The sequence below is a fragment of the Chelonoidis abingdonii genome, chromosome 7 (genome assembly GCF_003597395.2).
Source record: "Chelonoidis abingdonii isolate Lonesome George chromosome 7, CheloAbing_2.0, whole genome shotgun sequence".
Lineage (NCBI taxonomy): Eukaryota > Metazoa > Chordata > Testudines > Testudinidae > Chelonoidis > Chelonoidis abingdonii.
In genome coordinates, this window is record NC_133775.1 from 20,931,834 (window position 1) to 20,955,223 (window position 23,390).

Genomic DNA, 23,390 nt, shown 5'->3' on the forward strand with positions numbered 1-23,390 from the left:
TTGGGGTTTTTATAGAAGTGGATGGGTAGGGTTCTGTGGCCTGCTTTGTGCAGGAGGTCAGACTAGATGATCATATTGGTCCCTTCTGACCTATGAGTCTATGAGTCTATTTACACTCCCACCATGCTTACAGTGAGAGACCGGACAGAATTCTGACCTACTTAGCCGGGGACAAAGGAGGCACTTATGGAACAAAGAGTGAAATTTTCAAGTGTACCTAACTGACTTAGGAACCAGACTTAAGATGCCTAAATCATTGAAACAAAGCAACAAAGAGTCCTGTGGCACCTTATAGACTAACAGATGTATTGGAGCATGAGCTTTCATGGGTGAATACCCACTTTGTCAGGCGCTCCAATACATCTGTTAGTCTGTAAGGTGCCACAGGACTCTTTGTTGCTTTTTACAGATCCAGACTAACATGGCTACCCCTCTGATACTAAATCATTGAGTTGCTTTTGAAAATTTTAGCTCAAATTATGATGTATTTCTAAATGGGGAATTAGACTTACCCAACATTTGCCCCCTTTTTAAATAAAAGCTTTCTACCATATCATCTGATAACCAAAAGAATGGCAGGATGCAAAATCCTGTATGATATCCACTATGGACCTTGCTATGGTCATTGACTTTCCCTGCACAGTACTGCGATACCCCAGAGATGAACGATAAAGAAAACTTAGCACTAGATTACAATTGGACAGAAGGTAGTATTTGGCTCCTTGTCCATACATTGTACCCTGGCTCTGTTAATTCTTCCTCTTTAGTTAACAAAGAGGTTGGTCAGACCTTCGGAATCTATGCTAGGCATGCTCTTAACACAATCTTTCAGTTAAATCAGTAGGCCTTTTTGTTTGGACTAATTCAGGGGTTTTGGCTCACTTGCATCTTTTCACATCATTATTTGTTATAGGTTATTGTGACATTTTATAAAACTTTCATTCAGTTGAGGTCACAATTAGGGTAAATTTGTAGGCCCAATCACCACATGTGCTGCATATGACATTTTTATTGGAGTAAATAACATATTCCTAGTGAGACAATCACCTAAGATTCCACCTGTGATAATATCTACTAGGAAATGTTCAATAGGGGCTTAACTATTTTTGGAAAATAATCCATCATTAATACAAACGACCTCTGGATTACACAAACCCGACTTACGCAAATCCGCACTTACGGAAAAAGTTCTGTAAGCTAGAAGTAGGAGTTGTGGTTGGGTTTTTTGTTTGTTTGGTTTTTTGTGCCTAATGGTCGGGTATACATTTCTGACTTACTTACACAAAATTCTAGTTACGCAAGGTGCTCTGGAACGGAATGCTTGCATAAGTCGGGGAGCGTCTGTAATAGCACAATGGACATTTTCAGCATGTTCAGAAATCTATCTCCCTCTCATGGTATTTATTTGATCTTTTCCAACCTGATACTGAATCCTGCAAGTCTTCTTTATGGGTGGGAGACTTAATGACTTTTCAGAACTTCCATGGAAAACTTTAAAACACCAGGAAGCACAGAAACAAGAAGTAGAGGCAGAGACAGATGCCAGTTATTGTAATGAATGCCATCAGCTGAGCATACCAGTTAAAGGAAATGACTACTTGGCAGAGTGGTATTTACAGAAACAATCATCCAGGTAATTAGTCTGCTTTCAACTATCCTAATTCATGCTTCTAGTGTGTATTCAATGGACACTTCAGACTGCATCTTCCGTCTGAGTGAGGGTATATGCTTCACAGTTCCTTCCCCAGCTCAGTCCCAGAGCTGATGCTTTGTTGTTCTCCCTAAGCACTTGACACGGTGTTAATGAGGGATAAAATATTAAAACTTCTGCAGGCTAAAGAGGCTAAGCTGGAATTGTCACTTCTGCTCCACTGGCATGAAAAGGCAGGGCTTAGCCAATCTGAGAAGACTCCTGCAAGAGGACTGGGATGCTGGAACTAATCATGTTACCTTATCTCAGCCTGGAATAAAAATTAAGGCAGCTGAAAGAACTTCCAGCTTGAACAGGCAACTTTAAATAGAAAATCGTATAAATGCTATAGGATAACGCTCCCAATCAGCAATGAAATGAACTGCTCCAGAGGGAAAAACAAAACAAAACAAAAAACCCAACAACTTACAGTTCAGATCAGGAGAGGGAACAGCATAACCTGTCAAAAGAACAGGAGTACTTGTGGCACCTTTCAGACTAACAAATTTATTTGAGCATAAACTTTCGTGGGCTAAAACCCACTTCAACGGATGCATGCAGTGGAAAATACGGTAGGAAGATATTACACACACACACACAATATGAAAAAATGGGCATTGCCATACCAACTATAATGAGTGTAATCAATTAAGGTGGGCTATTATCAGCAGGAGGAAAAAGAAACCTTTTGTCGTGATAATCAGGATGATAATCCTATGATGGTTTCCCCTAAATAGATATGTGGATAGGACCTAACCACATCAGCCACACCATCAGAGGCTCGTTCACCTGCACATCTACCAATGTGATATATGCCATCATGTGCCAGCAATGCCCCCTGCCATGTACATTGGCCAAACCGAGTAGTCTCTATGAAAAAGAATAAATGGCCACAAATCAGACGTCAAGAATTATAACATCCAAAAACCAGCCGGAGAACACTTCAGCCTTGCTGGTCACTCAGTTACAGACCTCAAAGTCGCAATACTCCAACAAAAAAAACTTCGAAAAAACAGACTCCAACAAGAAACTGCAGAATTGGAATAATTTGCAAACTGGACACCATTAAATTAGGCTTGAATAAAGACTGGTGTGGATGAGTAACTACACAAAAGTAAAAACTATTTTCCCATGCTAATTTTTCCCCTACTTTTACTCACACCTTCTTATCAACGGCTGGAAATGGGCCATCCTGATTATCACAAAAAAAGTTTTTCTCCTGCTATAATAGCCCACTGTCATTGATTAGTCTCATTATAGTTAGTATGGCAACACCTATTTTTCATGTTCTCTGTGTGTGTGTGTGTGTATATATATATATATATATTTCTACTGTATTTTCCACTGCACGCATCCGATGAAGTGGGTTTTAGCCCTCGAAAGCTTATGCTCAAATAAATTTGTTAGTCTAAGGTTCCACAAGTACTCCTCGTTCTTTTTGCTGATACAGACTAACATGCTACCACTCTGAAGCATAACCTTTGCAATTTAGACAGGGTTCAGTGAGGACAGGATTTGCTCTAGAATCACTGTACTTCCTAAACCCTAATTCCAGATGTGCCCTTTTCCACACTTCCTACAGCTTGAGGCAGGTGCTAATTTTTCTAGTTAATATAAGGGAAGTAACATCAGTCTCAGAATTCATCCTTTGCAGCAAAATCTACATGCTGCATTAATGTTTGACAGAGTGTCACCCTACAGAACCATAACACTGTTCACGCAAAGAACACTCTGGATCATCCACAATATTAAAATCATTAGAAACCAGCTACTGGTCCCATTTTATCCAAGATAAAATGCTTTTCACCAGTTAAATAAGAACTTAGAGAAAAATAAATTGTTACTTAACTATTTCTAGTTTCTATCACAAACACTTGGTACTAATAGATGGAAGGATACAGCCAGCTCCATGCCAACATCTGTGGTCCAGAAACCGTAGAATGGATTTTTCAGTTGTACCCCCCTGAAAACAGGAGAGAATCCACAATAGTCATAGATCACATGAGTATAAAGTTGAAAATAGAGCAAGATGCGAGTTCTTAAGCATTAGTCTTTGCAGCTTGGTAAAACCTGAGAAATGTTATTTTCAACTGGGTGGGGAGAGGGATAGGAAGTGGGAAGGAGAAACATATTTGTGTAAGTTTCCAAATAGTATCCATTTTCAGAAGAGCCAAGTATTTTAAATCTGAGCATAATCACGTTAGCACTACAGAGGCCAGTTGGAAGATAGTATCTCATTTACCTCTCATAAATGTCAAAGATGAAGAGGCAGAAGGAGCCAACAGCTATTGGCCCAACCCACTTCCAGTACCCAGAGAGCCACATTTGGTCATTTTGATCCTAAACAAATAAAGATGGGAAAAAATAATCATGCCAGGTAGAGCCAAGAAGCTAAGTTAGAGGCCTAAGCTTCATTACAACAACATGGAGAAATTGGACCGAGCAGAGGACTCTAGGTTTTTTTTTATTGTTTGAAACAAACAGAATAATTACTCTGTAATCACATGTAGCACAATGGCAGGTTCTAGGATACTGCACAACATGCAGGATGACACAGGCCTGGTTAAACTCACCCTGCTGTGCGCTCACCAGGTTGCTGTGTTTGGATCCAAGTGCTGGATCTGATCCCATATGCTTCTAAGCCCATTGAGACTGAGCAATGTCCAGACACTGTCTCTAACTTCTCAGGTCAATAAATCAGAAGATTCAGATTCCCTCACAGGTGCCCCTTCTTGGAAGCAGGACCCTGCAGTCCACCTGCCCTAGGCCCCAGAGGTCCACCCTGGTGGGTACTCTGATTTAGTTTAACCCTTCAGGGACATGTGAGAGTTACAGCAAGGAACAGAGGGTTTGCACAGTAACTCCTACACACACACACACACCCCTTACTCATAGAGAAAGCATAAGAGACTTACAGATCCCTGAAAAATAACAAGCCTTTGCAAATCCCTCTCTTCGGTGCCCTCACCACAGAGAGGCCTTTGGGTTTTGGTCAGTCTTTTCTAGGGATCCCTCTTGCTGCTTAGCCTTCAGGTTCTGGTCTCTCCCCTCCATTGCAACAGCCAGTCAAAGAGGCACACTTTATATAAAGTTGCAGCCCCCTTTGTCAAGGTGACCACCATCTTTCACTTCAAGTCCTTTGTTTGGTGATCCTTTTCTTGGCTCCTAGCTCACATGGAAGGTTGGATTTGTCCAGGCAGTACCCAACTCATCATCCAAGGGTGCTTGTGTTCGAGTAGGAGACCCTCCAAGTTAATGACCCTTGGACACTTGGTATTGTTTGCCCTCTGTCAACCCCTTTTGGAATGTCAGTCCAAAATGGAGGCAAAAAGACCACAGGGAAGGCACAGTACAGTCTTACAACCAAAACGGGGCTCCTAAACAAAGTGGAGTTTGTAGTTTGATATAGATACACACAGGTATAAACTGAGTTGTCACATAGAGCTCTTCTCTTGCCTTTTCCTTCCATTTATTTGTTGTCCCCTTGTAAGATAGTATCTTACCATGTATTTATACAGTACCTAGCACCATGGAGCCACAATCCATGGGGGCTCCTGAACACCAGTGTAATACAAATAAACACTCACTCAATATCCAGGTGGTCCTTTATATTGCCAAAAAGTGAGCCTTTACCAGGCACCAAATTGCTACTTAATACAAATGGCTGGGGGAAAAGCCCAGCACCACTATATTTAAAAGATACATTTTTGTATTATTCTCCATTTTGTAAAAAAGCAAGCCTTTAGATTTTCCAGATCTGTTGTACACATTGGCATCTCCCTCTCTTGCTTTATTAAGCCCTGTTTGGCTAGTTACCAGATTGTGCCGGAATCATCCTCATGTACTTCTATAGGTATCAGCTTCAAATCCTGCCCAAATGGAAGGCAATGTCACCCTGGATGTTGCAAGAAGCACATGTGCATGAATTTGACTGACAGCAAAGCTGGTTTTAGTGCAAGTCTTCACATTTTATCTATATAAAAATACTCATTACTCTATAGTCACACCTACCTTCACATGCTCGCCACAAAAGACTATCCAAAATGACAGAAGCATGGCATAGAAGATTCCTTGTCGAATATCTTCAGACAGCAATATCCAAGTTCAGTCAAATCCAATGGAAAACCACTTTACTAGGATGTTTATGAACATCATGGAGCTCCCAAGAGCAAAGATGACTCTGGAGAAGCAGAAACAGAGTTAACAGAATCCTTTTGGATTTCAAAGAAAAAATACCCAGCTACACTTGAGGAGGCTGGTGTGGGCATACAGTAGCATGTTTGAGCAGTATCTTCACATTTCTGCACCAGTCACAAACTCCATTGTCACCCAGTTCTTAGATTTTTTGTTGTTAAGAAGTCACTTGTCTCCATAGTTTTGTCTATCATAAACCAGTCTTTCCAAAATCAAGTCTTAAGCTATTTTTAATATAACCCTGTATATGTATCAATTCTTTTACTAAAGCTCACCGCTCTATCTATATTAAGGGAGATGAATGAACTGGTTACCAAAAGGCTTGTCAACAAGGCCAATTAATTTAGTGACTATGAAATAGGGCTAGGAATGAGTTAGGTCTGTAGGCCAATGGGGTTTGGAAGAGTCATGAAGAGGTAGAGTTTGGAATTTTGGGAAAAGGGAAGATATTTGCACTTTGCTGCTAAAGCAAATCCTTGTTAACACTCCCCCCCCTCCGCCCCCCACCTTCATGGTGGCACTGATATCTGTTTTCTTGTCTTTCCACAAATACTATGACTAAAGGCTCACATGGTGACTGGCAAGTAAGGCATCGCTATAAAAAAAATGAAAATATGTTCCTAGGCGTACGAGTCTAAATGAAAATACAGTGCTACTTTATGAAGAGGATTGAGAAGTAGTCAAATCCCTATGGGGTAAATCTTGCTTCCCCTGACACCATCAGCTCAGGATTAAACAAAGACTGTGAATGGCTAGCCAACTACAAAAGCAGTTTCTCCTCCCTTGGTGTTCACACCTCAACTGCTAGAAGAGGGTCTCATCCGCCCTGATTGAATTAACCTTGTTATCTTTAGACTGATTCTTGCCTGGATATTTATACCTGTCCCTGGAAATTTCCACTACATGCATCTGACGAAGCAGGTATTCACTCATGAAAGCTTATTCTCCAGTGTGTCTGTTAGTCTATAAGATGCTATAGGACTCTTGGTCGCTTCCCCTCTAGTTATACAGGCTTTGACTGGTGAGAAGCGTTTAAACCAGGAGTCTCAAACACGTGGCCCGTGGGGCTATTTCCTGCAGCCCACCCCTGCCTACCTCCAGGCTAGGGATGGGCAAACTACAACTGCAGGATTGTCCCCCTTGAGCCCTGCGCCGCTCCCTGAAGCAGCTGGCATCATGTCCCTGCAACTGGGAGGAGCAGAGGGCTCCATCCGTGTATTGCCCTGGCTTCCAGGCACCGCCCTCCCACAGCTCCCATTGGCTGGGAACAGGGAACCACGGACAATGGGAGCTTTGATGGAGGTACCTGGAGGCGTGGCAAGCAGAGTGCAGAGCCCCGCATCCCCCTGCCCCAGGGGCCGCAGGGACATGGTTCCAGCTATTTCCCGGGGCTTGGCCTGGCCCTGGTGTGCGCTGCTGCCCCCCCGAAGCCCTCCTGCACCCTGCCTCCCAACTCCCTCCCCTGAGCCCTTTGCCTGCACCTCAACTCCCTGCTGCACCTCGACTCCCTGCCCTGAGCCCCCACCACATCCCTCATGCACTCTCTGGGGGCAGGGAGGGGGCGGAGTTGGCGTGGGAACTTCAGGAAAGGGGTTGGCATGGGGGAAGGGCCAGCAAGGGGGTTTGTGTCAGTGATGCAGCCCTCGGGCCAATGAACTAGCCCTCATGTGGCCCTCGTGGTCATTTGAGTTTGTGACCACCGATTTAAACTGAAGTCCATTGTATTCACTGGATCATTAGAGAGAATTACGCCACTACTCACTTGTCCAGCAGGACAGGAGCACACGTCAGCACTGTGATCCATCTCCAGTACCAAAGCATGATGATGAAGATGACGGGTGTGAGGAAGGTTTTCATTGCAAACTACACTTTTGTAAAATATTTATTCTGATGGATACCCTGAGGAAAGACAAGTTTAAGTGTGGAAGCTGTACGACATTTCACTCTTTTCCCTACCTGCAGTCAATATAGCAGACGGTCTCTGTGCAGTTTCCTTTGCAGACCCTGGAAAAGGGTGATTTATATTTATGTGTTTTAAAGCAAAAAGTGCTTGTAAAATACCCTATTTAATAGAAGGACAACTACAAGCCAGGGAATAGCAGAGTGAACTTCACCACAGTGGCACCCGGGCAGTGAGTCTCAGCCCTAATCTTCAAGAAAGCTTTAAATGCCTGCCTTCTCTGCATTTTTCTTTCATATGGCTTGGCTAGGTAGCATCAACTACAAATTTATATCTAAGCTGGATAGCCAACAGTGCCGCAGCAATGAGCTGGTGAATGTCCTTCAGGCCCCCGGCAAAAGAATGAAGGGGACACTCACATATGATGTGCTCCAGTCGCATACAGGTGTTTGCCTCATTTTCCATTTAAAGACGGTTTGTCCACATCTTCCAGGAGAGGTCCTGATGCGATTCAATCTGCACCAGTCTTTCTGACAAATCAAAACCCAGTAGTTTCTCAGCAGGGTCAGTGATGAGGTGCTTGTTTTGAGCAGTCAAAATGTTCCATGTGACTCTCCATTGAGCCTCAGCATCAAAGTTGGGTGTAATGGTCTTGATACTGTTCCACAGAGGGTTGTGGGATTTTGATCTCATCTTTGGGAGTCCTGCAGGTTATTGTGCAATAGGATCTTCGCATTTGCATTGACATAATTAATAAAGCAAGATTTCTCCACAGATTAGAAGAGCTGCTCAGGCCGGATGTGCGATAGGACTGGGAGCCAGCCAACTGGAATATATTTGAGCATCCCTAACACTATGCGCATAGCATTAGTAAGGTTAGTGTGACTGCTATGAGACCACACTGGCACAAAATATTCAGCTGCAGAATATGCCAAGGCAATTGTTGTGGTTTGTAAGGTCCATGGACTGGAGCCCCATGATGTTCCAGCCAATTTTCTGATAAGCGTGACATGAGACTTGACCTTATCGTGTTCGAGGTGTTGTTGAGAGGTCAAACTCCAGTCCAGTGTAATGCCAAGACACTTTGGATTAGCTCCATGGCTGACGGTCTCACTACAAAATGGCACATTAAGTCATTATTAGCCATTTTATTGTTCAGATGGAAAGCAGTCACTGGTGGAGTGGGGGGAGGAGGGGAGGGGGCTAGGCCTAAGTTTCCAGCATTGGAAGTAATCAGCCATTGTGCTAAGAACTCAGGTTAGGATGCAGCTGATGGTATGGAGGCTTGTATGCTGAACAGTTAGGGCAATATCATCCGCATACATGAATTTCTGTGACTCTGTCACTGGTATATCCGCGGTGTATAGATTAAAAAGTATCCAGGCCAGAACAGAGCCCAAGTTAAGATTTCTTGGTCTACTGGTCTAGCCATTAAGGTGTACCTTAAAGCGGCAGCCCCAAGTCATTCCGCCAAGAAGCAGATCATTTGCCGGCAGTGAATGATGTGACAGATCCTGAGGAGGCGGCCCCTTCTCCAGACAATGTTGTATGCTGAGGACAGATCAACAAGGGTGATCTCGGTCTTCAACTTACGTTGGAATCCTTCTTCAATGCTGCTAGACAATTCTCTGACACCACATTCTGCAGGCCATTACCCTCTGACCCCAATGAGGATTACCAAAAGAAACTACAGTATCTGCTCAGGAAACTCCCTAAAGGAGCACAGGAACAAATCTACACTGACACACCCCTAGAGCCCTGACCAGTGGTATTCTACCTGTTACCCAAAATCCATACACCTGGCAATCCTGGATGCCCCATCATCTCAGGCATTGGCACCTTGACAGTAGGATTATCTGGCTATGTAGGCTCCCTCCTCAGGCCCTACTCTACCAGCACTCCCAGCTATCTTTGAGACACCACTGACTTCCTCAGGAAACTACAATCCTTTGGTGATCTTCCAGAAAACACCATCCTAGCCACTATGGATGTAGAAGCCCTCTACACCAAAATTCCACACAAAGATGGACTACAAGCCATCGGGAATATCATCCCCGATACCATCACGGAAAACCTGGTGGCTGAACTTTGTGACTTTGTCCTCACTCACAACTATTTCACATTTGGGGACAACGTATACCTTCAAGTCAGCGGGACTGTTATGAGTACCTGCATGGCCCCTCGGTATGCCAACATTTTTATGGCTGACTTAGAACAACACTGCCTCAGCTCTTGTTCCCTTATGCCCCTACTTTAGTTGGGCTACACTGATGACATCTTCATCATCTGGACCCATGGGAAGAAGGAGTCCCTTGAGGGATTCCGCCAAGATTTCAACAAATTTCCACCTTACCATCAACCTCTGCCTGGACCAGTCTACACAAGAGGTCCACTTCCTGGACACTACAGTGCTAATAAGTGATGGTCAGAAACACCATCCTGTACCGGAAATCTACTTACTGCTATACTTACCTACATGCCACCAGCTTTCATCCAGTCCACATCACATGATCCATTGTCTACAGCCAAGCTCTAAGATACAACTGTATTTGCTCCGATCCCTCAGACAAAGACAAACACCTACAGAATCTCTATCAAGCATTCTTAAAACTGCAATATCCACCTGGTGAAGTGAAGAAACAGATTGACAGAGCCAGAAGAGTACCGAGAAGTCACCTACCACAAGACAGGCCCAACAAAGAAAGTAACAGAATGCCACTAGCCGTCACCTACAGCCCCCAACTAAAACCTCTCCAGCGCATCATCAAGGATCTACAACCTATCCTGAAGGATGATCCCTCACTCTCAATGACCTTGGGAGACAGGCCAGTCCTCCCCTACAGACAGCCCCTCAACCTGAAGCAAATACTTACCAGCAACTACACACCACACAACAAAGAAACCAACCCAGGAACCAAACCCTGCTACAAACCCTGGTGCCAACTCTGTCCACATATCTATTCAAGGGACACCATCATAGGACCTAACCACATCAGCCACACCATCCAGGGATCATTCACCTGCACATCTACCAATGTGATATATGCCATCATGTACCAGCAATGCCCCTCTGCCATGTACAGTGGCCAAACCGGACAGTCTCTATGCAAAAGAATAAATGGACACAAATATGACATCAGGAATCATAACATTCAAAAACCAGCAGGAGAACACTTCAACCTCTCCGGTCATTCAGTAACAGACCTAAAAGTGGCAATTCTTCAACAACAACAAAAAAATTCAAAAACAGACTCCAACATGAAGCTGCAGAACTGGAATTAATTTGCAAACTGGATACCATCAGATTAGGCCTGAATAAAGACTGGGAGTGGTTGGGTCATTATAAACCTAAACTTAATTTCCCCAATACTAATTTCTCCCATTCTGTTACTCACACCTTCTTGTCGACTGTTTGTAATGGGCTACTCTCTTACCACTTCAAAAAGTTATTTTTCCTCCCTTGGTATCCTGCTGTTAATTGATTTCTCTTGTTAGACTGACCTCACACTTGGTAAAGCAACCCCCATCCTTTCATGTATTTATAGCTGCTCCTGTATTTTTCCTCTTTATGCATCTGATGAAGTGGGTTCTAACCCACAAAAGCTTATGCCCAAATAAATTTGTTAGTCTCTAAGGTGCCACAAGGACTCCTCGTTGTTTTTGGTCACAGCAATTCCTTTTCAGGCAAAATCCTGCCTGCTCCGCTGGGAGGATGTCTTTGATAATGTCAGACAGATGGTGGTGCAGCACCCGTTCCATGAGCTTGCTGATGGTTGAGAGGAGAAAGATGGGGCAGCAGCTGGCTGCATCCTCTGGGCTTTCCCAGGCTTCAATAGGGTAACCACTGTTGCCCGTTGCCAGCTTGTTGGCACTTCTCCAGTTCTATGCAAAGCAGTGAAAAGCACTCCAGCCATTTCCATCCCCGTCTCACCAGGTTCTTGAGAAACCCTGGAGGAATGCCATCAACCCTTGCAGCTTTCTGGCTTTTGGTTTCCAACTGTGCAACATCGATCTTAACAGAATACGGGGAGGAGAACGGGGATTTCTCTGGGCATTATTGAAGGTTTCTGTGGAATTCCTGCTGGACCTCCTGGCATGTAGCCTTGTCTGTCAGTGTCTAGCTATTAGAAAGATGATGATGAGATGCAATAGCATTTATGGTCACCTTTGCCGGGCATTGCGTTACTGGCTGGGATCCTCCAAGTTGCCGCAATAGAGCCCATGCCTTATGCTCCAATGGGTGAAATCAAGGCTTTCAAAAACAGACAGACAGACAGACAGACAGACAGACAAACAAACAAAGTCTCTTTCCACTTTTCCAGGGACACTGAATTCAAGGACTCAAGCAGCACAGTGGCTTTATCTGGGTCGCTGCTCCTTTCTTATTCCCTCAGGAGGGATTCAGATTCTTTTGTCCAGCAGGGGGTGAAAGCCTTGCAGTCACTGAGCGGGATGTACTTCTTAGCGGTCAATTTTAGGATGTTTGAAAAGTGGACGAAGTTTCTAGGTATCGGTTCGAGCTGTGGGATTTGATGTTCTTTTTCTGAAGCATAGGCAGGTCAATCAATCTTGCGGAAATTCCCATGCAGCTTTGGCACAGACTGCAGAAGAAGCACTTCCAGGCCAATCTGGAGGATTATTGGGCGATGCTGGCTATGCGGGAAGTAACTCAGGATGGTTCTTGTTGTGGCCAGTCGGACACCTGCACTCAGGTCACAAAACACAGGTCAGGGTTGTGATTCATTGTCCACCTCGCAGACCAAAAGGATCCGGATTGCTTCGGATCATAGAGCAGGTGGAGGTCTTCGGGGCAGGGGCCCATTCTGTGATCTGTTCCCCAGCGGTGTCATTTGAGTAGTTTCCCCAGTCTTCGTGATGCCTGTTAAAGTTGTCCATGTAGATGGCCGGATGAGGAAGGGAAGGTGAGATGGGATCAGGCCACATGATGTTAGGTGGCTTGTATATGTTTACTATAATGATGTCACTGATTCGAACCATGTTGATCTCTCTTCCGCCGGTTGATGATTCTTCCAAAACTTCCACATCCTCTAATTCATTTTGCATGTACACTGCTAGCCCATGTTTTGGATGGTTGACAGCAGCGATTTTGGTATAGACATAGATTTTATGTCCGGCACCTTTATCTGCTTCCACATGTGTTTCTTGGAGGGCCATAAGGTCAATGCGATGGTCTTTGAGGGTCCTTGAGAGGTAATCTGCTTTTTCCCTGGACATCCCTTCTATATTAAGTTGGTATATTCAGAGGACTGGCCCAACTTTTCTTTTTTGGTACTGAAAAGGGCGGTTTGAGATAGTATAATCATTGCTGTGTTCACTGGGAGGTCAGTAATACAATGTCTGGTGGCCAACTGACGACATTGGCATGTTGGTTAATTTTCACAACACAACACCAACACTTAACAGAAGCACCACATGAAGGCTGTCAACTTGCTCCTCCTCACTCAGTGAAGACTGACAACAAGGATGCCAATTAGTGACAGTGATAGTGGTGTTTTTGTGATGGGAACCTTAAGAGCTGGCTGGAAACGAACTCATTTCATATAATGCAATGAACATTACAGCTGTGAACTGAGTTCAAACGGTGACAGAGAAGTTAAGAGCCGCCACTCAGTTTCCTAATCCAACAAAAAGTCTTGGGAGATAACAGTGGTGTGGAGTTGTGGGGTCTATCTGAATTTTCCTTTATAAAACTCAGAGTGAGCTCTAATGAGTTTTAAACAAAAACTCTTCTGGTTCTGTGTGCCACAAGAGTGGTGGCTAGATAGCTCAATGGATTATGAATAGGAACTAGAGTATTTTACTGATAAATCAATTCAATTTTGTGCAGACTGGTGATGACTAGAAGTTGCCCTGTGAGGCACAGATGAAATAAAATTGGTTGTCCCAGTCCACTTGTGGTAGTGGTTAAGATATATATCATATCATTTACTGAAGGCAAGTGATAAAAAATGACATACACTTACTATCAGGCAAACATCCTTTATTTCTCCAATGCCCACATTAACTCCCTGACTTTCATTCACAGGGAGCTGAATGTTGAGGAGGTAGAATAAGTGAGCCATCCTTTCAATTTCCATGAAAGGCAGTGTATCACATTCAAAGAATCAGTCTTCATGTTCTCTAGTCTGGTGGAATAGCATAGAGAGGGAAAATACAAAGTGAGCATTGTTCATACTTAATTGACCTTACCATGATTAGGTTTGGTTCTGTTCACCGAAACAGTTACTGCTTTAAATTGTGGCAATGAACAGTATGAAGTCCTTATCATATCCTAAATATTCCCTTTTCAGGGAAAGCAAGACCATGGAATAAGACAGGCAATTACATTACCATATTGCCTTTCAGTTGTGAGGTGGGACAGTTGGTTAAGCAGATACCTGGAGCTGAAACATGTTACTGAGTTGTCATTTATTTTAAAAAATGACTATAGTAGCTACAGTAAATGGTACTGTTGCAAAAAAACAAAACAGGGATAACTAAGGCAAATGAACTTTCTTTCGTCTCCTCTCACCTCATTTGTGCTCCAGTCACGTCAGAATATTTTGCATAATACATAGACCTTGCACAGTTATATCATGTCCTAAGGATCTCCAAGCATATTACAAACATTAGTGGATTAACTCTTCCAGCTCCACAGTGATGACAGGCATTATTTCCTTTTCCCTCCCTGCTCCTTTTAACAAACAGGAGAAACTGAGCAACAAGTGCTTTGCCCAAGGTCATGCCAGAAGGCTGTCAGAGTGGGAACAGAACCTAGATCTCCTGACTCGCTGTCTTACCCACAAAGCAATCTTTCTACTCAAAAGTTGTACTCACTACTAGGTCTAGTCTGCTTTCCTCTAGTTAAGGCTTTGATCACAGGGCAATGTCCAGATAGGGCAATCAAACACTCATTCAGGACACATGGCTGCAGCAGCTAAATCCTGTGAAGCATAAGAATACGGAAAAGTAGTGGACCCCTGTCTAAATTTTGTCCCATAACTTACTTTTGAAGATGCAAAGGAGCATTTTAGCTTTCGAGTCTGTACTGCATGTTCCATTTCTGTCCATTCAGCGACCATGTCATCACAATAAGCCAATGACATGTCAAATATAATCTCTGCATTGTCTTCTACAAGGGTAACAACCAGCCAAAATAATTACAACACGAACTGTAGGCAATGTCGGCTCAGGGAAGGAGGAGAGGTACTGTGATAAAATTCAAGAATGTCTATGTCGGGTGGCGATTTAGGGAGGAATTTTCAAAGGCAATCAGCCGTGGCATAACTCTGCCCCACTGAAATCAATGGGAATAAAGATTGGCCAACACCGATTGCTTTTGAAAAGCCACCCTTAGCCCATCCTGGAGGGTTAGATGTTTACGACCTTACTTGAGAACAGGTCAAAGAGCAGCTGCTTAATCATTATGGTACCCTTCTCTAGGCATAATAGAGCTCACTCACTTGTAGCATTACCATCTAATTCTATTTGCCAAAGCTGGGATTTTCAAAGGGCCCCCCCGTGTGATCCACTTTGAGTTGGTTTATGCCCCTATAATGAAAGGAGGGGTGCTCTGTAACAATTATTGATCGTTTCCAAAATGTGATTTATGTGCTATGTGAGTTGAAGAGAAGGCAGCAGACAGTTTCTGTGCCCTCACCCACAGATAGATACTGTCACAAGACCAGTGATTGCAAGCGTCTGGGACTGCATGAATTTAACTACCCAAACAATGGAGCAGCCATCATTGGGACACTGTGGCTGGACCCTAGATGGACAGGCTAGACAACTGGGCAGAGGAAAGACTTAATTATCTTCACTCTATAACGAAGGCCTGGTCTTCATGGGGGAACTGACTGGCAGACATATAGCAGTATTATTATAGCACTATAGCTGTGCCAGTATAGCTCCCCATACAAACACTCTATTCTAGAATGAAAGTAACTTTATTCCAGTGTAACTTCCCCACTTACGCAAATCCAAAGACACCACTGAGCAAAATGGTAATTGGGACGAGATACATATAGGGATGGTGGGGGCTTTCAGAAAACCCAGTTTTCTCTGAGACTAGTGAGAAAGACTCAGACAGAATAGGACCAGGCTGTGTCTCAGGAGGTTGTTGGCTTTCTAAGAGCATGTGTGTTGGTTCATGACTTCTCCTCAGTGGGTGAGATTTTGTGTCTCGCCCAAGGAGGTCAGACCAGATGATCATGGTCCCTTCTGGCCTGAAAATCTATGCAAAGCACGTTCTGTGGGAAATCTGCTAACCAGCTCCAAGCTGCACAGAAGAGCTGCAGTGGCAGCTTGAAGTTGGTCAGAGAAGTGAGGTGAGTTACCCGTAGTCCAACAGGAGGTCCGTAGCAAAGCCAGGAATTGAACTCACTCACCCTAAGTCCTAGTGCAGGATCTAAATCACAAGCCCAACTTTCTTCTATTAAAAAGTCAGTTCACACTGGAATTAAGTGTCATCATTTCCATCCCTGCAGAACCAAACTGTACACTACATGCTACTTGCCTCTGAACAATAGCGCTTCACACTCAGAGCTCTTCAAATGAAAAGTGCAAGTCACATTAGAAGCATAAAAACAACAAGGAGTCCCGTGGCACTTTAAAGACTAACAGATTTATTTGGGCATAAGCGTTCGTGGGTAAAAAACCTCACTTCTTCAAATGCATGGAGTGAAAATTACAGATGCAGGCATTATATAATGTTACATGAAGAGAAGGGAGTTACCTCACAAGTGGAGAACCAGTGTTGACAGGGCCAATTTGATCAGGGTGGATGTAGTCCACTTCCAATAACAGATGAGGAGGTGTCAATTCCAGGAGAGGCAAAGCTGCTTTTGTAATGAGCCAGCCACTCCCAGTCCCTATTCAAGCCCAAATTAATGGTGTTAAATTTGCAAATGAATTTTAGTTCTGCTGTCTCTTTTTGAAGTCTGTTTCGTATTTTTTTTTGTTGTTGTTCAAGAATAGTTATTTTTAAGTCTGTTACAGAATGTCCAGGGAGACTGAAGTGTTCACCTACTGGCACAGATTCATGTGGTCTCAGTCTCCTGGTGAGCTGGATATTACATTCATTTTACCATTGTATCCATTTGTACCCATTTTTACAGATTAGAATAAATCGCTAGACAAGATCATCCCTTTTTGGTCCCTGACATGTAAAATGGAAGAGCAGTTGCTGCCACACTGACCATGCAGTTTTGAGGCAAATTGTCTGGCGTTGCCCCTGGCTAGCATAGCATGATTGAGAGAAGAGGGCATGTCAGCGTTACCCTGATCGCCCAGTTTTGAACACTCTCACTTTCCGATATACTTGCACTGGAGGCTAAGATGCCCATTGTAACATTTTACATTCATAGAGCACTGCCAGGCTGAAGGAACCCAAAACACTACACAGACCACCCCTGAACCAGTGCTACTGATGGAGGGGAGAACATGAGACAGCTGAGCTGACACACACAACACTGCAGAACACAGAGGAGTTTAGACTATAAAACCCTCAGGGCAGAGACCGTTTCATGCCATATGTTTGTATAGGGACTAGCAAAATGAGGCTTCTAGGTGCTGCTGTAATACAATTAATGCTAACCAAGCATATCAAGCAGTAATAGCTCCCCCAGGCTGTCTACTTTTCTCCTCTACAATCATTCCGAAATTCTGAACTGTGCTAGGAGCACTTCTGTTCAGGAATGTTCAAGGTTTATTATCACTTGAAGCTGGAAAAAAATTGCTTAGTTTTTTTTAAAAATCCATTAAAAAATGCCAGAGGTAGATATTTTGCTCAAGCAGCATGGGGGCAGTTAGTAAGTGACTTACTGAAGGCATTATCCATCTTGAACATGATGTCCAGCTGCATGGTGACAATCATGAACTGGAGCCAGGAACTCATCTCTCTGTTGCGGGAGGGGGAAGTGAACGGCAAACACAATATCACCAATGTCTATTGGTCTGCTCATTTTCTCGTCAAGATCTTGGATCTTCTCACACTGGCTGGGTACCCAAGGCATTAGCCATTTGGTTGGGTGGTGGGGTTTTTGTACATTTATGCATTTTACTGACATATAATGCACAGCTGTAGTGGCACTTGGAGCTGAAAAGGAAACACAAACCACATTCTTAAAATCTGCAAATCCATGGCACAATGACTAACTGTTTTTTGTGCAGTATTCACCACTGACCCTTCCTCAGGTATGCACATAGGACCAACTCTATGCCAGTGAATCCCTTCCAGCAGGTCTTAAAAAGAGGATGTTCCCAGTAACCCTTCTGCTTATGCAGGAGCAAGTATAAGTGAAAAGGAACATCTACTTGTGCCAGAGGGACACTCTCTAAGCTCCTCTCTGAAGATATTGCTCCAAGCATGAGGTCCTCAGCTGGGATCCTGGCTGCAGTAAACTGCAGAACAAGCCTGTTCAGCCTCTGGATGGAGACTCTGATAACTGAACGTTCCAGTCATCAGATAATTACACATACAGGTACTACCAGTGACACCCAATTCTACATCCTTCTGTTTCTTGGTCTGGTAAAGAGGCCTTGTCTACACTAGAGTTCTTTGCCAAAAGTTTCCACCATTGCTACCAGTAGTTCAGCTTCAGCAATGGAACAAAGTATCTATGGGAGCACAAGTGTAGACAGGGCTCTGCGTGGCTACATCTTCCTGTTGTCTAGCCCTGCACCAAGCGGCTCTAGAAAGCTTGGGAGAGTCTTGTCTGCATAACCACTCCCATCCTATCTACCATTCATGTTCACAAGAGTGGAAATTCTTGGCAAAAATTCTAAGATGAAAAAGGCCTTATTGGGCCTGATTTTGGACTTCACATCAGTGTCGATCAGGAGACATTCCCATGAAGTCAAGGAAATTAAAACAGGTATAAACTAGATCAGAATCCAGTCCAGGCACATTTATGATGAGACATCTAGAATATGCATTCTTTGTGGCTTCCAGAGAGCTAGAGTAGTAGGCAAGGCTCACTCTAGAAAACACAAGCAGAGGTGGTGCTACCCCTTTGGGGGTCTTTCACAGGAGCATCCCCCCCAACAAACAAACAAACAAAAAGCAAATGGGGGCCCACTTTGAGCTGCTCAGGGCCATAAGCAATTGCTTAGTCTGCTTATGCCTAGCACCAGCTCTGATTACAGGGTCCCCATTCAGCAAAGTAATTAGGCACATGGGTAATTCCATGGACATTGTGGTATCAGGGCCCAACCCCTCCTTTTCATTAAGGATAATGCAGCAGTAATGAAGCCAGAGTAGAAATGATTTTACACTTCTTGGTTTTACACTTACACAAGCTGTTTTGATAGGGTTTCGCTGGCTAGTAGCTCTTGGCCAAGCTGTGCTAAAACCACTGTTCTAGTTCAGATTTCTGCTTTAATAAATAGGTTTAAACACTGAGTCCATCCCGACTAGCAGTTAAACCAGGATGAAAACAGGGTTTAACTGCTTCAGGCAATATGGCTTTACTAGCTGGAAGGCCATCACCAGGACTCTGCACAAGCAGGAGGGGAAGTGTGCTCACCCTTTGCGACAGCAATGAGCTACTGACAGATTAAAGCCAGAGTAGAAATACTGGCCAGAATAAATGATAAAATTTTAAATCCTGCCTTGTAAAATCAGCAGAGCATGAGCTGGTTTCAAACTTTCTTGCCAGAGGATTAGAAGTGGCGTTCCTCATCAACAGAGCCTGCCACTGAACAACTTAGTCCTCCAGTTACAAGTGCAGATCATGCATTTGTTGTTGCTTTTGTCCTCTAAGCATCTACCCACGCAGTGATTTCGCCGCCCCCCCCCCCTCAAAAAAATATGTGTAAGGGCATCAGCAACCTGCAATTGGCAGGGTAGGTAGGAGTGAGGGCTGAATGTATGATGTCCATGTCACTTTGGCTAGATCCTCTCCTTTCTTAGAGCTAAAAAGGGACTACTGCATTCCTAGCACCATATTGTTCCCAATAAAGGAGGTTGCACAAGCTGCGCGTAACGGACATGAAACTAAGGAAGCTCTGAAATCCTATCGAGCAACATTCTAGTTGCAAAAGTTTCCAGTAACTGTTGCAAACCTGGCAGTGAGTAAAAAGATTTCACCTGGAATCCACCATCTGTGGAAACCAAAATATCACACTGCTATTTCCTGTCTTGCCCCCGGTTCCTTATAAAGACCTGAGACAGAATATTCATGTCTGCTGTATTTAATATTAATAGCTACATCAAGAGGCATTAGCTCAATATTCTGGAAAACTTAATTAGGGCAGAGACACACAAAGCCAACAGAATAGCTTATAACGAACTGGTCTTGTGCTTAGAGCTGGGGTGCGCAGTGCAGTGAGGGAGTGAGGGGAATAACAGATGTGGGGACTCTTATTAGGAAGGAAGAAGTTATGGTTTTTTAAAAAGGGACATGTGCCCTGATTCACCAAGGTCTCACCCCAAGCTCTGAGCATGCAGATACTCCATGCCATGAAGCAATGGCCCATGAACCATAAACCCCCCACAACGGCATTTCCCCCTGCAGCTGGTGAAACAGTTCAGCTACGACCAGCTCTGTGTTGGGCACATTCACAATAGCTTGTTCGGGTTTTGCATCACTCAACAAGCAGTTTATGAATCAAAAATAAAACGTCCAAAGTTTTATGATCATCTATGAAGACACATACCAAATCGCAGTTATTTAAAAGGACTACACGTAAGTGGACAGTGCCATAAAGAGTACAGGTAACATCATTTACTTGACAGTACACTGTCAGCACCTCCAGTGCAATTTTAAAGTCTTTTAAAACAATGAAGGGTGACACCACTTACTACATGTGTTCCCTTTCAATGCCAAATAGCACATCTGGCCAGGAAGGATGATCATGTGGTGAAGGAATCGGACTAGGAGAGCCAAGTGCCATTATCTCCTTTGCAACAGAATTCCTATGTGAACTTGGGCAAGACAATCAGATTGGTTTAAGGAAGCAAATTTTCTTGCTGCTGTGAGAATCTGCGTAGCAGCTTCCCTGACATGAGAAAGAAGCTCTTCAAAAGGCATGAGCCATAAAACCCAACGGCATTTCCCCCTGCTTTCCTGACATGAGAAAGGAGCTCTTCAAAAAGCCCTGAGGGGAAAAAACATCACCACAAAACACAGAGAACCCCAAGTGTCACTCTACTAAAATGCCTCAATCTCTTCCATATCTGCCAAGAACCCACCTCATGAAGCAAACTCCACCCCCCACCCCCCGTAACTTGTACTGAGCTTCCTCTTGGCAGAGTTCCTGAAATGAAATCTGAGAGAGACTTTAAAGAGAAAAAACTCCACCATCACAGCACAGTTACAGATAAACAAGATTCTTCTGCTGGAGCAGTTCCCAGCTGTTGTTTTTGTTATTATTTGTTTAACTGAAGATTAGGTTACTTCCTGCAACTGCACCAAAGAAGATAAAGATTTTTAGTTTCAAAGTTCTTATTCAATTTTCCCTTCCTCTCCAAGCAGATACTGAAACTAGGCAGTACCACCTTTTTCCCCTCTGCCCCTTCTTTCCTGGTAGCCACTGGAGTCCACAAAGAGGTCTGGGGAAGATGCATGTTCATAGAAGCAATTCAGCAATATATAACTAAACAAGATAGAGGGAAGGAGAAAGGGAGAAAGTTTGCACCTTTAACACTTACCCATCAGACCTCCCACTAGAAAGGCGATGACTTGGGAAATCAGTAAGATCCCTCCAACAATGCACAGCTTTTTAGTGCTCATGTTTTCTATAACTGCCCCAGCCATATTTCGTCCTCTTCACCAGCAAAACTGAAGGTTTGAGAAGTCCTGTGGGGATGCGAAGGAGACAGGCTCGGCCCTGGCTGCTGAGGCAAGACTGGATCTGCCTCCCCTCTTCTGAGAGCTGTGATTTAGATTGGTGCTTGGCTGCTTTAAAAGGAGCAGGAATTGAAATCACAGGACACTATCTTGCCCCTCCTCCCCTTCCAAATCATGCAGCAGCTATTTATGGCAGTCTCAGAGCCTCCTCAGCTGTGGGGAGAGCCAGAACTGCCCATTCAGCGGGTGCTTCTTTTAGTTCTTTAGTCACAGAACTATAGGGTAGCTCTACACTACAAACTCTTGCTGGCATAGAAAGGTTGGTCAGGGGTGTGATCCCTGGTCAACATAGCTGTGTGGGCAAAAGCCCCAGTGTAGATGCTGTTGGGCTGGTAAACACTATTTCCCCACTAGGAGTGTTTTGCAAGCTCAGTATACTGAGATAGCTGTACAGGCAATGTGCACATCTGGCCATAGAAGTTGGAGATGGGAGGGCTAGTCAGATTCACAGGCTGGGGTTAGTGTAGGATTGTCCCCTACAATATATGCCTCAGGCAATTTGAAAGTGAAATTGAATCTGGAAGAACATGCAAGCAAACCTACAGGCAATGGTAAGAACACAAGGACAGGGGACCCATAGGGGGCATTTACATTTCTGTGCTGTATTTAGCCTATCAAGGCTCACATCTGTGATAGGAGTACTCTGTATGCATATTAGAGTTGTCAAGTATCAGAGGGGTAGCCGTGTTAGTCTGGATCTGTAAAAGCAGCGAGCATGAGCTTTCGTGGGTGATGCATCTGACGAAGTGGGTATTCACCCACGAAAGCTCATGCTCCAAAACGTCTGTTAGTCTATAAGGTGCCACAGGACTCTTTACTATATTAGAGCTGTAGGATTTCAGAAACAGGTCCTGTTGCATACCGGAAGAATCCATGAGCTTTCCGAAGGTTTTGTGAAAATGATGAGAGCATGAGCCAGGGCCCAGAATAGCCAGTAGCCTGGTGGCCAGGGCACTCTTCTAGGATGGTGGAAATCCAGGCTCAGATCCCTGCTCATCCTAATTTAGAGTAGGGACTTGAACTTTGTCCTCCCATATCCCAAGTGGGGTACAGAGTCAGTCTCTCTCACTGAATGTTTAATTATTTATACCAAGTAGAACAGCTCCAGCAGGAGAGGCAGACACACCCAATCCAGACCAGCTGGTAGCCTAGGGGGCAGGGCATTCACCTTCACTGTGAGAGAATGGCAGAGTAGGGAGACACATGGCTCGCCCACATCAGAGGCAAGTGCTCTCTCCCCCAGCTTACTGGCTATTCTGGGGTCTCACTCTCTGGATTTGACCAGAAATTCCTGGGCCTGAGAAACCTTCCTGATGACTGCTTAATCCAGATGGATACGCTCCCGCCAAAAGTGTCTGTTTTGACAAAACATAATTTCCAACAAAGAACCCTTTTATTGAAAAGTTCCTGAATATATATGGTACCAGTAGATGCACTCAAGAATATGCTGAATAATTTATGGGTTTTGTAGGCCAAATAGAACTTCTTGTGTACTGCAAATGACTTCCTCTGCATTTTACATCACTTTAAAATCTAATAGTTTCATGCCCCATACCTATCCTCTGCCAATTTTTGTGGTTTTACAGTCACCTTTTCCTATTCAAAAAAGGGTTTCTCTGTCCTGCAGCTAGTATGTAAGAACCACACAAACAGAACTAGACTACAGTTGGAGGTGGGGGAGAGAAGAGGGAGGAAGTAGAAGTAAAACAAAAACAAAAACACACACAGTATTCTTAGATGTTCCATATCAGAATAA

General features: G+C 44.0%; 1 pseudogene; it reads right to left on the minus strand.

Moving 5' to 3' along the window:
• LOC116819887 (protein wntless homolog) overlaps nucleotides 1-21,682 on the minus strand; it is a 27,161-nt pseudogene extending 5,479 nt beyond the window's left edge.
• Nucleotides 21,683-23,390: the final 1,708 nt, after the last annotated feature.